Source organism: Perissodus microlepis, chromosome 18 (genome assembly GCF_051167445.1).
Source record: "Perissodus microlepis isolate ML-2025 ecotype Zambia chromosome 18, ASM5116744v1, whole genome shotgun sequence".
NCBI classification, from domain to species: domain Eukaryota; kingdom Metazoa; phylum Chordata; class Actinopteri; order Cichliformes; family Cichlidae; genus Perissodus; species Perissodus microlepis.
The window spans coordinates 30,375,381-30,385,156 of NC_140478.1; the positions used below are offsets into that span (position 1 = coordinate 30,375,381).

General features: G+C 53.4%; 30 non-coding genes across 30 annotated transcripts; all 30 read left to right on the top strand.

Moving 5' to 3' along the window:
- Positions 1–147: 147 nt before the first annotated feature.
- On the top strand, positions 148–311 carry LOC146368335 (U1 spliceosomal RNA). Its single transcript, XR_014798067.1, has one exon. It is a non-coding gene; the product is annotated as a U1 spliceosomal RNA (small nuclear RNA).
- A 142-nt stretch (positions 312–453) lies between these two features.
- On the top strand, positions 454–617 carry LOC146368336 (U1 spliceosomal RNA). The gene has a single exon (XR_014798184.1). It is a non-coding gene; the product is annotated as a U1 spliceosomal RNA (small nuclear RNA).
- Positions 618–797: 180 nt separating this feature from the next.
- LOC146368337 (U1 spliceosomal RNA) lies at positions 798–961 on the top strand. Its single transcript, XR_014798174.1, has one exon. It is a non-coding gene; the product is annotated as a U1 spliceosomal RNA (small nuclear RNA).
- A 142-nt stretch (positions 962–1,103) lies between these two features.
- On the top strand, positions 1,104–1,267 carry LOC146368338 (U1 spliceosomal RNA). Its single transcript, XR_014797888.1, has one exon. It is a non-coding gene; the product is annotated as a U1 spliceosomal RNA (small nuclear RNA).
- Positions 1,268–1,447: 180 nt separating this feature from the next.
- LOC146368339 (U1 spliceosomal RNA) lies at positions 1,448–1,611 on the top strand. The gene has a single exon (XR_014798295.1). It is a non-coding gene; the product is annotated as a U1 spliceosomal RNA (small nuclear RNA).
- Positions 1,612–1,753: 142 nt separating this feature from the next.
- Positions 1,754–1,917, top strand: LOC146368340 (U1 spliceosomal RNA). The gene has a single exon (XR_014798207.1). It is a non-coding gene; the product is annotated as a U1 spliceosomal RNA (small nuclear RNA).
- Positions 1,918–2,097: 180 nt separating this feature from the next.
- LOC146368341 (U1 spliceosomal RNA) lies at positions 2,098–2,261 on the top strand. Its single transcript, XR_014798128.1, has one exon. It is a non-coding gene; the product is annotated as a U1 spliceosomal RNA (small nuclear RNA).
- A 142-nt stretch (positions 2,262–2,403) lies between these two features.
- Positions 2,404–2,567, top strand: LOC146368342 (U1 spliceosomal RNA). Its single transcript, XR_014798208.1, has one exon. It is a non-coding gene; the product is annotated as a U1 spliceosomal RNA (small nuclear RNA).
- A 180-nt stretch (positions 2,568–2,747) lies between these two features.
- On the top strand, positions 2,748–2,911 carry LOC146368343 (U1 spliceosomal RNA). The gene has a single exon (XR_014797899.1). It is a non-coding gene; the product is annotated as a U1 spliceosomal RNA (small nuclear RNA).
- Positions 2,912–3,053: 142 nt separating this feature from the next.
- On the top strand, positions 3,054–3,217 carry LOC146368344 (U1 spliceosomal RNA). The gene has a single exon (XR_014798102.1). It is a non-coding gene; the product is annotated as a U1 spliceosomal RNA (small nuclear RNA).
- A 142-nt stretch (positions 3,218–3,359) lies between these two features.
- Positions 3,360–3,523, top strand: LOC146368345 (U1 spliceosomal RNA). Its single transcript, XR_014798310.1, has one exon. It is a non-coding gene; the product is annotated as a U1 spliceosomal RNA (small nuclear RNA).
- A 180-nt stretch (positions 3,524–3,703) lies between these two features.
- LOC146368346 (U1 spliceosomal RNA) lies at positions 3,704–3,867 on the top strand. Its single transcript, XR_014798227.1, has one exon. It is a non-coding gene; the product is annotated as a U1 spliceosomal RNA (small nuclear RNA).
- Positions 3,868–4,009: 142 nt separating this feature from the next.
- LOC146368347 (U1 spliceosomal RNA) lies at positions 4,010–4,173 on the top strand. Its single transcript, XR_014798056.1, has one exon. It is a non-coding gene; the product is annotated as a U1 spliceosomal RNA (small nuclear RNA).
- A 180-nt stretch (positions 4,174–4,353) lies between these two features.
- On the top strand, positions 4,354–4,518 carry LOC146368348 (U1 spliceosomal RNA). The gene has a single exon (XR_014798269.1). It is a non-coding gene; the product is annotated as a U1 spliceosomal RNA (small nuclear RNA).
- A 142-nt stretch (positions 4,519–4,660) lies between these two features.
- LOC146368349 (U1 spliceosomal RNA) lies at positions 4,661–4,824 on the top strand. The gene has a single exon (XR_014798311.1). It is a non-coding gene; the product is annotated as a U1 spliceosomal RNA (small nuclear RNA).
- Positions 4,825–5,004: 180 nt separating this feature from the next.
- LOC146368350 (U1 spliceosomal RNA) lies at positions 5,005–5,168 on the top strand. Its single transcript, XR_014798160.1, has one exon. It is a non-coding gene; the product is annotated as a U1 spliceosomal RNA (small nuclear RNA).
- A 142-nt stretch (positions 5,169–5,310) lies between these two features.
- On the top strand, positions 5,311–5,474 carry LOC146368351 (U1 spliceosomal RNA). The gene has a single exon (XR_014798185.1). It is a non-coding gene; the product is annotated as a U1 spliceosomal RNA (small nuclear RNA).
- Positions 5,475–5,654: 180 nt separating this feature from the next.
- LOC146368352 (U1 spliceosomal RNA) lies at positions 5,655–5,818 on the top strand. The gene has a single exon (XR_014798112.1). It is a non-coding gene; the product is annotated as a U1 spliceosomal RNA (small nuclear RNA).
- A 142-nt stretch (positions 5,819–5,960) lies between these two features.
- On the top strand, positions 5,961–6,124 carry LOC146368353 (U1 spliceosomal RNA). The gene has a single exon (XR_014798345.1). It is a non-coding gene; the product is annotated as a U1 spliceosomal RNA (small nuclear RNA).
- A 180-nt stretch (positions 6,125–6,304) lies between these two features.
- LOC146368354 (U1 spliceosomal RNA) lies at positions 6,305–6,468 on the top strand. The gene has a single exon (XR_014798129.1). It is a non-coding gene; the product is annotated as a U1 spliceosomal RNA (small nuclear RNA).
- Positions 6,469–6,610: 142 nt separating this feature from the next.
- Positions 6,611–6,774, top strand: LOC146368355 (U1 spliceosomal RNA). The gene has a single exon (XR_014798209.1). It is a non-coding gene; the product is annotated as a U1 spliceosomal RNA (small nuclear RNA).
- A 180-nt stretch (positions 6,775–6,954) lies between these two features.
- LOC146368356 (U1 spliceosomal RNA) lies at positions 6,955–7,118 on the top strand. Its single transcript, XR_014798130.1, has one exon. It is a non-coding gene; the product is annotated as a U1 spliceosomal RNA (small nuclear RNA).
- A 142-nt stretch (positions 7,119–7,260) lies between these two features.
- Positions 7,261–7,424, top strand: LOC146368357 (U1 spliceosomal RNA). The gene has a single exon (XR_014798210.1). It is a non-coding gene; the product is annotated as a U1 spliceosomal RNA (small nuclear RNA).
- Positions 7,425–7,566: 142 nt separating this feature from the next.
- LOC146368358 (U1 spliceosomal RNA) lies at positions 7,567–7,730 on the top strand. The gene has a single exon (XR_014798319.1). It is a non-coding gene; the product is annotated as a U1 spliceosomal RNA (small nuclear RNA).
- Positions 7,731–7,910: 180 nt separating this feature from the next.
- On the top strand, positions 7,911–8,074 carry LOC146368359 (U1 spliceosomal RNA). The gene has a single exon (XR_014798161.1). It is a non-coding gene; the product is annotated as a U1 spliceosomal RNA (small nuclear RNA).
- Positions 8,075–8,216: 142 nt separating this feature from the next.
- LOC146368360 (U1 spliceosomal RNA) lies at positions 8,217–8,380 on the top strand. Its single transcript, XR_014798186.1, has one exon. It is a non-coding gene; the product is annotated as a U1 spliceosomal RNA (small nuclear RNA).
- A 180-nt stretch (positions 8,381–8,560) lies between these two features.
- On the top strand, positions 8,561–8,724 carry LOC146368361 (U1 spliceosomal RNA). Its single transcript, XR_014798253.1, has one exon. It is a non-coding gene; the product is annotated as a U1 spliceosomal RNA (small nuclear RNA).
- Positions 8,725–8,866: 142 nt separating this feature from the next.
- Positions 8,867–9,030, top strand: LOC146368362 (U1 spliceosomal RNA). The gene has a single exon (XR_014798356.1). It is a non-coding gene; the product is annotated as a U1 spliceosomal RNA (small nuclear RNA).
- Positions 9,031–9,210: 180 nt separating this feature from the next.
- LOC146368363 (U1 spliceosomal RNA) lies at positions 9,211–9,374 on the top strand. Its single transcript, XR_014798131.1, has one exon. It is a non-coding gene; the product is annotated as a U1 spliceosomal RNA (small nuclear RNA).
- Positions 9,375–9,516: 142 nt separating this feature from the next.
- Positions 9,517–9,680, top strand: LOC146368364 (U1 spliceosomal RNA). Its single transcript, XR_014798211.1, has one exon. It is a non-coding gene; the product is annotated as a U1 spliceosomal RNA (small nuclear RNA).
- The last annotated feature ends 96 nt before the right edge of the window (positions 9,681–9,776 follow it).

The window sequence follows — 9,776 nt, forward strand, 5'->3', positions numbered from 1 at the left end:
TGCTCTTCTCTTGGTGTGTCCTTTGAACTGGGAGAAAATGCAAAGGCGTGCTCACCGTCCTTGGATTCAGGTATTATGCGTGTTAGGCACCATCAGCCAGAGTGCTGCATGTGGAAAGGGGACCCCTGTCTCCCACGCTGGCAACTCATACTTACCTGGCAGGGGAGATACCATGATCACAAAGGTGGTTCACCCAGGGCGAGGCTCAGCCATTGCACTGCGGTTGTGCTGACCCCTGTGAATTCCCCAAATGCGGGAATCTCAACTGCATAATTTGTGGTAGTGGGGGACTGCGTTCGCGCTCTCCCCTCACTCTTGTGTCCAAAAGCAAAGATCCATGTGTCTGCTCTTCTCTCGGTGTAACCTTTGAACTGGGACAAAATGTGTGTTAGGCACCATCAGCCAGAGTGCTCCATGTGGAAAGGGGACCCCTGTCTCCCACGCTGGCAACTCATACTTACCTGGCAGGGGAGATACCATGATCACGAAGGTGGTTCACCCAGGGCGAGGCTCAGCCATTGCACTGCGGTTGTGCTGACCCCTGTGAATTCCCCAAATGCGGGAATTTTAACTGCATAATTTGTGGTAGTGGGGGACTGCGTTCGCGCTCTCCCCTCACTCTTGTGTCCAAAAGCAAAGATCCATGTGTCTACTCTTCTCTCGGTGTGTCCTTTGAACTGGGAGAAAATGCAATGGCGTGCTCACCGTCCTTGGATTCAGGCATTATGCGTGTTAGGCACCATCAGCCAGAGTGCTGCATGTGGAAAGGGGACCCCTGTCTCCGACGCTGGCAACTCATACTTACCTGGCAGGGGAGATACCATGATCACGAAGGTGGTTCACCCAGGGCGAGGCTCAGCCATTGCACTGCGGTTGTGCTCACCCCTGTGAATTCCCCACATGCGGGAATCTCAACTGCATAATTTGTGGTAGTGGGGGACTGCGTTCGCGCTCTCCCCTCACTCTTGTGTCCAAAAGCAAAGATCCATGTGTCTGCTCTTCTCTCGGTGTAACCTTTGAACTGGGAGAAAATGTGTGTTAGGCACGATCAGCCAGAGTGCTCCATGTGGAAAGGGGACCCCTGTCTCCCACGCTGGCAACTCATACTTACCTGGCAGGGGAGATACCATGATCACGAAGGTGGTTCACCCAGGGCGAGGCTCAGCCATTGCACTGCGGTTGTGCTGACCCCTGTGAATTCCCCAAATGCGGGAATCTCAACTGCATAATTTGTGGTAGTGGGGGACTGCGTTCGCGCTCTCCCCTCACTCTTGTGTCCAAAAGCAAAGATCCATGTGTCTGCTCTTCTCTCGGTGTGCCCTTTGAACTGGGAGAATATGCGACCGCGTGCTCACCGTCCTTGGATTCAGGCATTATGCATGTTAGGCACCATCAGCCAGAGTGCTGCATGTGGAAAGGGGACCCCTGTCTCCCACGCTGGCAGCTCATACTTACCTGGCAGGGGGGATACCATGATCACAAAGGTGGTTCACCCAGGATCAGGCTCAACCATTGCACTGCGGTTGTGCTGACCCATGTGAATTCCCCAAATGCGGGAATCTCAACTGCATAATTTGTGGTAGTGGGGGACTGCGTTCGCGCTCTTCCCTCACTCTTGTGTCAAAAACCAAAGATCCATGTGTCTGCTCTTCTCTTGGTGTGTCCTTTGAACTGGGACAAAATGTGTGTTAGGCACCATCAGCCAGAGTGCTGCATGTGGAAAGGGGACCCCTGTCTCCCACGCTGGCAACTCATACTTACCTGGCAGGGGAGATACCATGATCACGAAGGTGGTTCACCCAGGGCGAGACTCAGCCATTGCACTGCGGTTGTGCTGACCCCTGTGAATTCCCCAAATGCGGGAATCTCAACTGCATAATTTGTGGTAGTGGGGGACTGCGTTCGCGCTCTCCCCTCACTCTTGTGTCCAAAAGCAAAGATCCATGTGTCTGCTCTTCTCTTGGTGTGTCCTTTGAACTGGGAGAAAATGCAAAGGCGTGCTCACCGTCCTTGGATTCAGGTATTATGCGTGTTAGGCACCATCAGCCAGAGTGCTGCATGTGGAAAGGGGACCCCTGTCTCCCACGCTGGCAACTCATACTTACCTGGCAGGGGAGATACCATGATCACGAAGGTGGTTCACCCAGGGCGAGGCTCAGCCATTGCACTGCGGTTGTGCTGACCCCTGTGAATTCCCCAAATGCGGGAATCTCAACTGCATAATTTGTGGTAGTGGGGGACTGCGTTCGCGCTCTTCCCTCACTCTTGTGTCAAAAACCAAAGATCCATGTGTCTGCTCTTCTCTTGGTGTGTCCTTTGAACTGGGACAAAATGTGTGTTAGGCACCATCAGCCAGAGTGCTGCATGTGGAAAGGGGACCCCTGTCTCCCACGCTGGCAACTCATACTTACCTGGCAGGGGAGATACCATGATCACGAAGGTGGTTCACCCAGGGCGAGACTCAGCCATTGCACTGCGGTTGTGCTGACCCCTGTGAATTCCCCAAATGCGGGAATCTCAACTGCATAATTTGTGGTAGTGGGGGACTGCGTTCGCGCTCTCCCCTCACTCTTGTGTCCAAAAGCAAAGATCCATGTGTCTGCTCTTCTCTTGGTGTGTCCTTTGAACTGGGAGAAAATGCAAAGGCGTGCTCACCGTCCTTGGATTCAGGTATTATGCGTGTTAGGCACCATCAGCCAGAGTGCTGCATGTGGAAAGGGGACCCCTGTCTCCCACGCTGGCAACTCATACTTACCTGGCAGGGGAGATACCATGATCACGAAGGTGGTTCACCCAGGGCGAGGCTCAGCCATTGCACTGCGGTTGTGCTGACCCCTGTGAATTCCCCAAATGCGGGAATCTCAACTGCATAATTTGTGGTAGTGGGGGACTGCGTTCGCGCTCTCCCCTCACTCTTGTGTCCAAAAGCAAAGATCCATGTGTCTACTCTTCTCTCGGTGTAACCTTTGAACTGGGACAAAATGTGTGTTAGGCACGATCAGCCAGAGTGCTGCATGTGGAAAGGGGACCCCTGTCTCCCACGCTGGCAACTCATACTTACCTGGCAGGGGAGATACCATGATCACGAAGGTGGTTCACCCAGGGCGAGGCTCAACCATTGCACTGCGGTTGTGCTGACCCCTGTGAATTCCCCAAATGCGGGAATCTCAACTGCATAATTTGTGGTAGTGGGGGACTGCGTTCGCGCTCTCCCCTCACTCTTGTGTCAAAAACCAAAGATCCATATGTCTGCTCTTCTCTTGGTGTGTCCTTTGAACTGGGACAAAATGTGTATTAGGCACAATCAGCCAGAGTGCTGCATGTGGAAAGGGGACCCCTGTCTCCCACGCTGGCAACTCATACTTACCTGGCAGGGGAGATACCATGATCACAAAGGTGGTTCACCCAGGGCGAGGCTCAACCATTGCACTGCGGTTGTACTGACCCATGTGAATTCTCCAAATGCGGGAATCTCAACTGCATGATTTGTGGTTGTGGGGGACTGCGTTCACGCTCTCCCCTCACTCTTGTGTCCAAAAGCAAAGATCCATGTGTCTGCTCTTCTCTTGGTGTGTCCTTTGAACTGGGAGAAAATGCAATGGCGTGCTCACCGTCCTTGGATTCAGGCATTATGCGTGTTAGGCACCATCAGCCAGAGTGCTGCATGTGGAAAGGGGACCCCTGTCTCCCACGCTGGCAACTCATACTTACCTGGCAGGGGAGATACCATGATCACAAAGGTGGTTCACCCAGGGCGAGGCTCAGCCATTGCACTGCGGTTGTGCTGACCCCTGTGAATTCCCCAAATGCGGGAATCTCAACTGCATAATTTGTGGTAGTGGGGGACTGCGTTCGCGCTCTTCCCTCACTCTTGTGTCAAAAACCAAAGATCCATGTGTCTGCTCTTCTCTTGGTGTGTCCTTTGAACTGGGACAAAATGTGTGTTAGGCACCATCAGCCAGAGTGCTGCATATGGAAAGGGGACCCCTGTCTCCCACGCTGGCAACTCATACTTACCTGGCAGGGGAGATACCATGATCACGAAGGTGGTTCACCCAGGGCGAGGCTCAGCCATTGCACTGCGGTTGTGCTGACCCCTGTGAATTCCCCAAATGCGGTAATCTCAACTGCATAATTTGTGGTAGTGGGGGACTGCGTTCGCGCTCTCCCCTCACCCTTGTGTCCAAAAGCAAAGATCCATGTGTCTGCTCTTCTCTTGGTGTGTCCTTTGAACTGGGAGAAAATGCAATGGCGTGCTCACCGTCCTTGGATTCAGGCATTATGCGTGTTAGGCACCATCAGCCAGAGTGCTGCATGTGGAAAGGGGACCCCTGTCTCCCACGCTGGCAACTCATACTTACCTGGCAGGGGAGATACCATGATCACGAAGGTGGTTCACCCAGGGCGAGGCTCAGCCATTGCACTGCGGTTGTGCTGACCCCTGTGAATTCCCCAAATGCGGGAATCTCAACTGCATAATTTGTGGTAGTGGGGGGACTGCGTTCGCGCTCTCCCCTCACTCTTGTGTCCAAAAGCAAAGATCCATGTGTCTGCTCTTCTCTTGGTGTGTCCTTTGAACTGGGACAAAATGTGTGTTAGGCACCATCAGCCAGAGTGCTGCATGTGGAAAGGGGACCCCTGTCTCCCACGCTGGCAACTCATACTTACCTGGCAGGGGAGATACCATGATCACAAAGGTGGTTCACCCAGGGCGAGGCTCAACCATTGCACTGCGGTTGTACTGACCCATGTGAATTCTCCAAATGCGGGAATCTCAACTGCATGATTTGTGGTTGTGGGGGACTGCGTTCACGCTCTCCCCTCACTCTTGTGTCCAAAAGCAAAGATCCATGTGTCTGCTCTTGTCTTGGTGTGTCCTTTGAACTGGGAGAAAATGCAATGGCGTGCTCACCGTCCTTGGATTCAGGCATTATGCGTGTTAGGCACCATCAGCCAGAGTGCTGCATGTGGAAAGGGGACCCCTGTCTCCCACGCTGGCAACTCATACTTACCTGGCAGGGGAGATACCATGATCACGAAGGTGGTTCACCCAGGGCGAGGCTCAGCCATTGCACTGCGGTTGTGCTGACCCCTGTGAATTCCCCAAATGCGGGAATCTCAACTGCATAATTTGTGGTAGTGGGGTACTGCGTTCGCGCTCTCCCCTCACTCTTGTGTCCAAAAGCAAAGATCCATGTGTCTGCTCTTCTCTTGGTGTGTCCTTTGAACTGGGACAAAATGTGTGTTAGGCACCATCAGCCAGAGTGCTGCATGTGGAAAGGGGACCCCTGTCTCCCACGCTGGCAACTCATACTTACCTGGCAGGGGAGATACCATGATCACGAAGGTGGTTCACCCAGGGCGAGGCTCAGCCATTGCACTGCGGTTGTGCTGACCCCTGTGAATTCCCCAAATGCGGGAATTTTAACTGCATAATTTGTGGTAGTGGGGGACTGCGTTCGCGCTCTCCCCTCACTCTTGTGTCCAAAAGCAAAGATCCATGTGTCTACTCTTCTCTCGGTGTGTCCTTTGAACTGGGAGAAAATGCAATGGCGTGCTCACCGTCCTTGGATTCAGGCATTATGCGTGTTAGGCACCATCAGCCAGAGTGCTGCATGTGGAAAGGGGACCCCTGTCTCCGACGCTGGCAACTCATACTTACCTGGCAGGGGAGATACCATGATCACGAAGGTGGTTCACCCAGGGCGAGGCTCAGCCATTGCACTGCGGTTGTGCTGACCCCTGTGAATTCCCCACATGCGGGAATCTCAACTGCATAATTTGTGGTAGTGGGGGACTGCGTTCGCGCTCTCCCCTCACTCTTGTGTCCAAAAGCAAAGATCCATGTGTCTGCTCTTCTCTCGGTGTAACCTTTGAACTGGGAGAAAATGTGTGTTAGGCACGATCAGCCAGAGTGCTCCATGTGGAAAGGGGACCCCTGTCTCCCACGCTGGCAACTCATACTTACCTGGCAGGGGAGATACCATGATCACGAAGGTGGTTCACCCAGGGCGAGGCTCAACCATTGCACTGCGGTTGTGCTGACCCCTGTGAATTCCCCAAATGCGGTAATCTCAACTGCATAATTTGTGGTAGTGGGGGACTGCGTTCGCGCTCTCCCCTCACCCTTGTGTCCAAAAGCAAAGATCCATGTGTCTGCTCTTCTCTTGGTGTGTCCTTTGAACTGGGAGAAAATGCAAAGGCGTGCTCACCGTCCTTGGATTCAGGTATTATGCGTGTTAGGCACCATCAGCCAGAGTGCTGCATGTGGAAAGGGGACCCCTGTCTCCCACGCTGGCAACTCATACTTACCTGGCAGGGGAGATACCATGATCACGAAGGTGGTTCACCCAGGGCGAGGCTCAGCCATTGCACTGCGGTTGTGCTGACCCCTGTGAATTCCCCAAATGCGGGAATCTCAACTGCATAATTTGTGGTAGTGGGGGACTGCGTTCGCGCTCTTCCCTCACTCTTGTGTCAAAAACCAAAGATCCATGTGTCTGCTCTTCTCTTGGTGTCTCCTTTGAACTGGGACAAAATGTGTGTTAGGCACCATCAGCCAGAGTGCTGCATGTGGAAAGGGGACCCCTGTCTCCCACGCTGGCAACTCATACTTACCTGGCAGGGGAGATACCATGATCACGAAGGTGGTTCACCCAGGGCGAGACTCAGCCATTGCACTGCGGTTGTGCTGACCCCTGTGAATTCCCCAAATGCGGGAATCTCAACTGCATAATTTGTGGTAGTGGGGGACTGCGTTCGCGCTCTCCCCTCACTCTTGTGTCCAAAAGCAAAGATCCATGTGTCTGCTCTTCTCTTGGTGTGTCCTTTGAACTGGGAGAAAATGCAAAGGCGTGCTCACCGTCCTTGGATTCAGGTATTATGCGTGTTAGGCACCATCAGCCAGAGTGCTGCATGTGGAAAGGGGACCCCTGTCTCCCACGCTGGCAACTCATACTTACCTGGCAGGGGAGATACCATGATCACGAAGGTGGTTCACCCAGGGCGAGGCTCAGCCATTGCACTGCGGTTGTGCTGACCCCTGTGAATTCCCCAAATGCGGGAATCTCAACTGCATAATTTGTGGTAGTGGGGGACTGCGTTCGCGCTCTTCCCTCACTCTTGTGTCAAAAACCAAAGATCCATGTGTCTGCTCTTCTCTTGGTGTGTCCTTTGAACTGGGACAAAATGTGTGTTAGGCACCATCAGCCAGAGTGCTGCATGTGGAAAGGGGACCCCTGTCTCCCACGCTGGCAACTCATACTTACCTGGCAGGGGAGATACCATGATCACGAAGGTGGTTCACCCAGGGCGAGACTCAGCCATTGCACTGCGGTTGTGCTGACCCCTGTGAATTCCCCAAATGCGGGAATCTCAACTGCATAATTTGTGGTAGTGGGGGACTGCGTTCGCGCTCTCCCCTCACTCTTGTGTCCAAAAGCAAAGATCCATGTGTCTGCTCTTCTCTTGGTGTGTCCTTTGAACTGGGACAAAATGTGTGTTAGGCACCATCAGCCAGAGTGCTGCATGTGGAAAGGGGACCCCTGTCTCCCACGCTGGCAACTCATACTTACCTGGCAGGGGAGATACCATGATCACAAAGGTGGTTCACCCAGGGCGAGGCTCAGCCATTGCACTGCGGTTGTACTGACCCATGTGAATTCTCCAAATGCGGGAATCTCAACTGCATGATTTGTGGTTGTGGGGGACTGCGTTCACGCTCTCCCCTCACTCTTGTGTCCAAAAGCAAAGATCCATGTGTCTGCTCTTCTCTTGGTGTGTCCTTTGAACTGGGAGAAAATGCAATGGCGTGCTCACCGTCCTTGGATTCAGGCATTATGCGTGTTAGGCACCATCAGCCAGAGTGCTGCATGTGGAAAGGGGACCCCTGTCTCCCACGCTGGCAACTCATACTTACCTGGCAGGGGAGATACCATGATCACGAAGGTGGTTCACCCAGGGCGAGGCTCAGCCATTGCACTGCGGTTGTGCTGACCCCTGTGAATTCCCCAAATGCGGGAATCTCAACTGCATAATTTGTGGTAGTGGGGTACTGCGTTCGCGCTCTCCCCTCACTCTTGTGTCCAAAAGCAAAGATCCATGTGTCTGCTCTTCTCTTGGTGTGTCCTTTGAACTGGGACAAAATGTGTGTTAGGCACCATCAGCCAGAGTGCTGCATGTGGAAAGGGGACCCCTGTCTCCCACGCTGGCAACTCATACTTACCTGGCAGGGGAGATACCATGATCACGAAGGTGGTTCACCCAGGGCGAGGCTCAGCCATTGCACTGCGGTTGTGCTGACCCCTGTGAATTCCCCAAATGCGGGAATTTTAACTGCATAATTTGTGGTAGTGGGGGACTGCGTTCGCGCTCTCCCCTCACTCTTGTGTCCAAAAGCAAAGATCCATGTGTCTGCTCTTCTCTCGGTGTGTCCTTTGAACTGGGAGAAAATGCAATGGCGTGCTCACCGTCCTTGGATTCAGGCATTATGCGTGTTAGGCACCATCAGCCAGAGTGCTGCATGTGGAAAGGGGACCCCTGTCTCCCACGCTGGCAACTCATACTTACCTGGCAGGGGAGATACAATGATCACAAAGGTGGTTCACCCAGGGCGAGGCTCAGCCATTGCACTGCGGTTGTGCTGACCCCTGTGAATTCCCCACATGCGGGAATCTCAACTGCATAATTTGTGGTAGTGGGGGACTGCGTTCGCGCTCTCCCCTCACTCTTGTGTCCAAAAGCAAAGATCCATGTGTCTGCTCTTCTCTCGGGGTAACCTTTGAACTGGGACAAAATGTGTGTTAGGCACCATCAGCCAGAGTGCTCCATGTGGAAAGGGGACCCCTGTCTCCCACGCTGGCAACTCATACTTACCTGGCAGGGGAGATACCATGATCACGAAGGTGGTTCACCCAGGGCGAGGCTCAACCATTGCACTGCGGTTGTGCTGACCCCTGTGAATTCCCCAAATGCGGTAATCTCAACTGCATAATTTGTGGTAGTGGGGGACTGCGTTCGCGCTCTCCCCTCACCCTTGTGTCCAAAAGCAAAGATCCATGTGTCTGCTCTTCTCTTGGTGTGTCCTTTGAACTGGGAGAAAATGCAAAGGCGTGCTCACCGTCCTTGGATTCAGGTATTATGCGTGTTAGGCACCATCAGCCAGAGTGCTGCATGTGGAAAGGGGACCCCTGTCTCCCACGCTGGCAACTCATACTTACCTGGCAGGGGAGATACCATGATCACGAAGGTGGTTCACCCAGGGCGAGGCTCAGCCATTGCACTGCGGTTGTGCTGACCCCTGTGAATTCCCCAAATGCGGGAATCTCAACTGCATAATTTGTGGTAGTGGGGGACTGCGTTCGCGCTCTTCCCTCACTCTTGTGTCAAAAACCAAAGATCCATGTGTCTGCTCTTCTCTTGGTGTGTCCTTTGAACTGGGACAAAATGTGTGTTAGGCACCATCAGCCAGAGTGCTGCATGTGGAAAGGGGACCCCTGTCTCCCACGCTGGCAACTCATACTTACCTGGCAGGGGAGATACCATGATCACGAAGGTGGTTCACCCAGGGCGAGACTCAGCCATTGCACTGCGGTTGTGCTGACCCCTGTGAATTCCCCAAATGCGGGAATCTCAACTGCATAATTTGTGGTAGTGGGGGACTGCGTTCGCGCTCTCCCCTCACTCTTGTGTCCAAAAGCAAAGATCCATGTGTCTGCTCTTCTCTTGGTGTGTCCTTTGAACTGGGAGAAAATGCAAAGGCGTGCTCACCGTCCTTG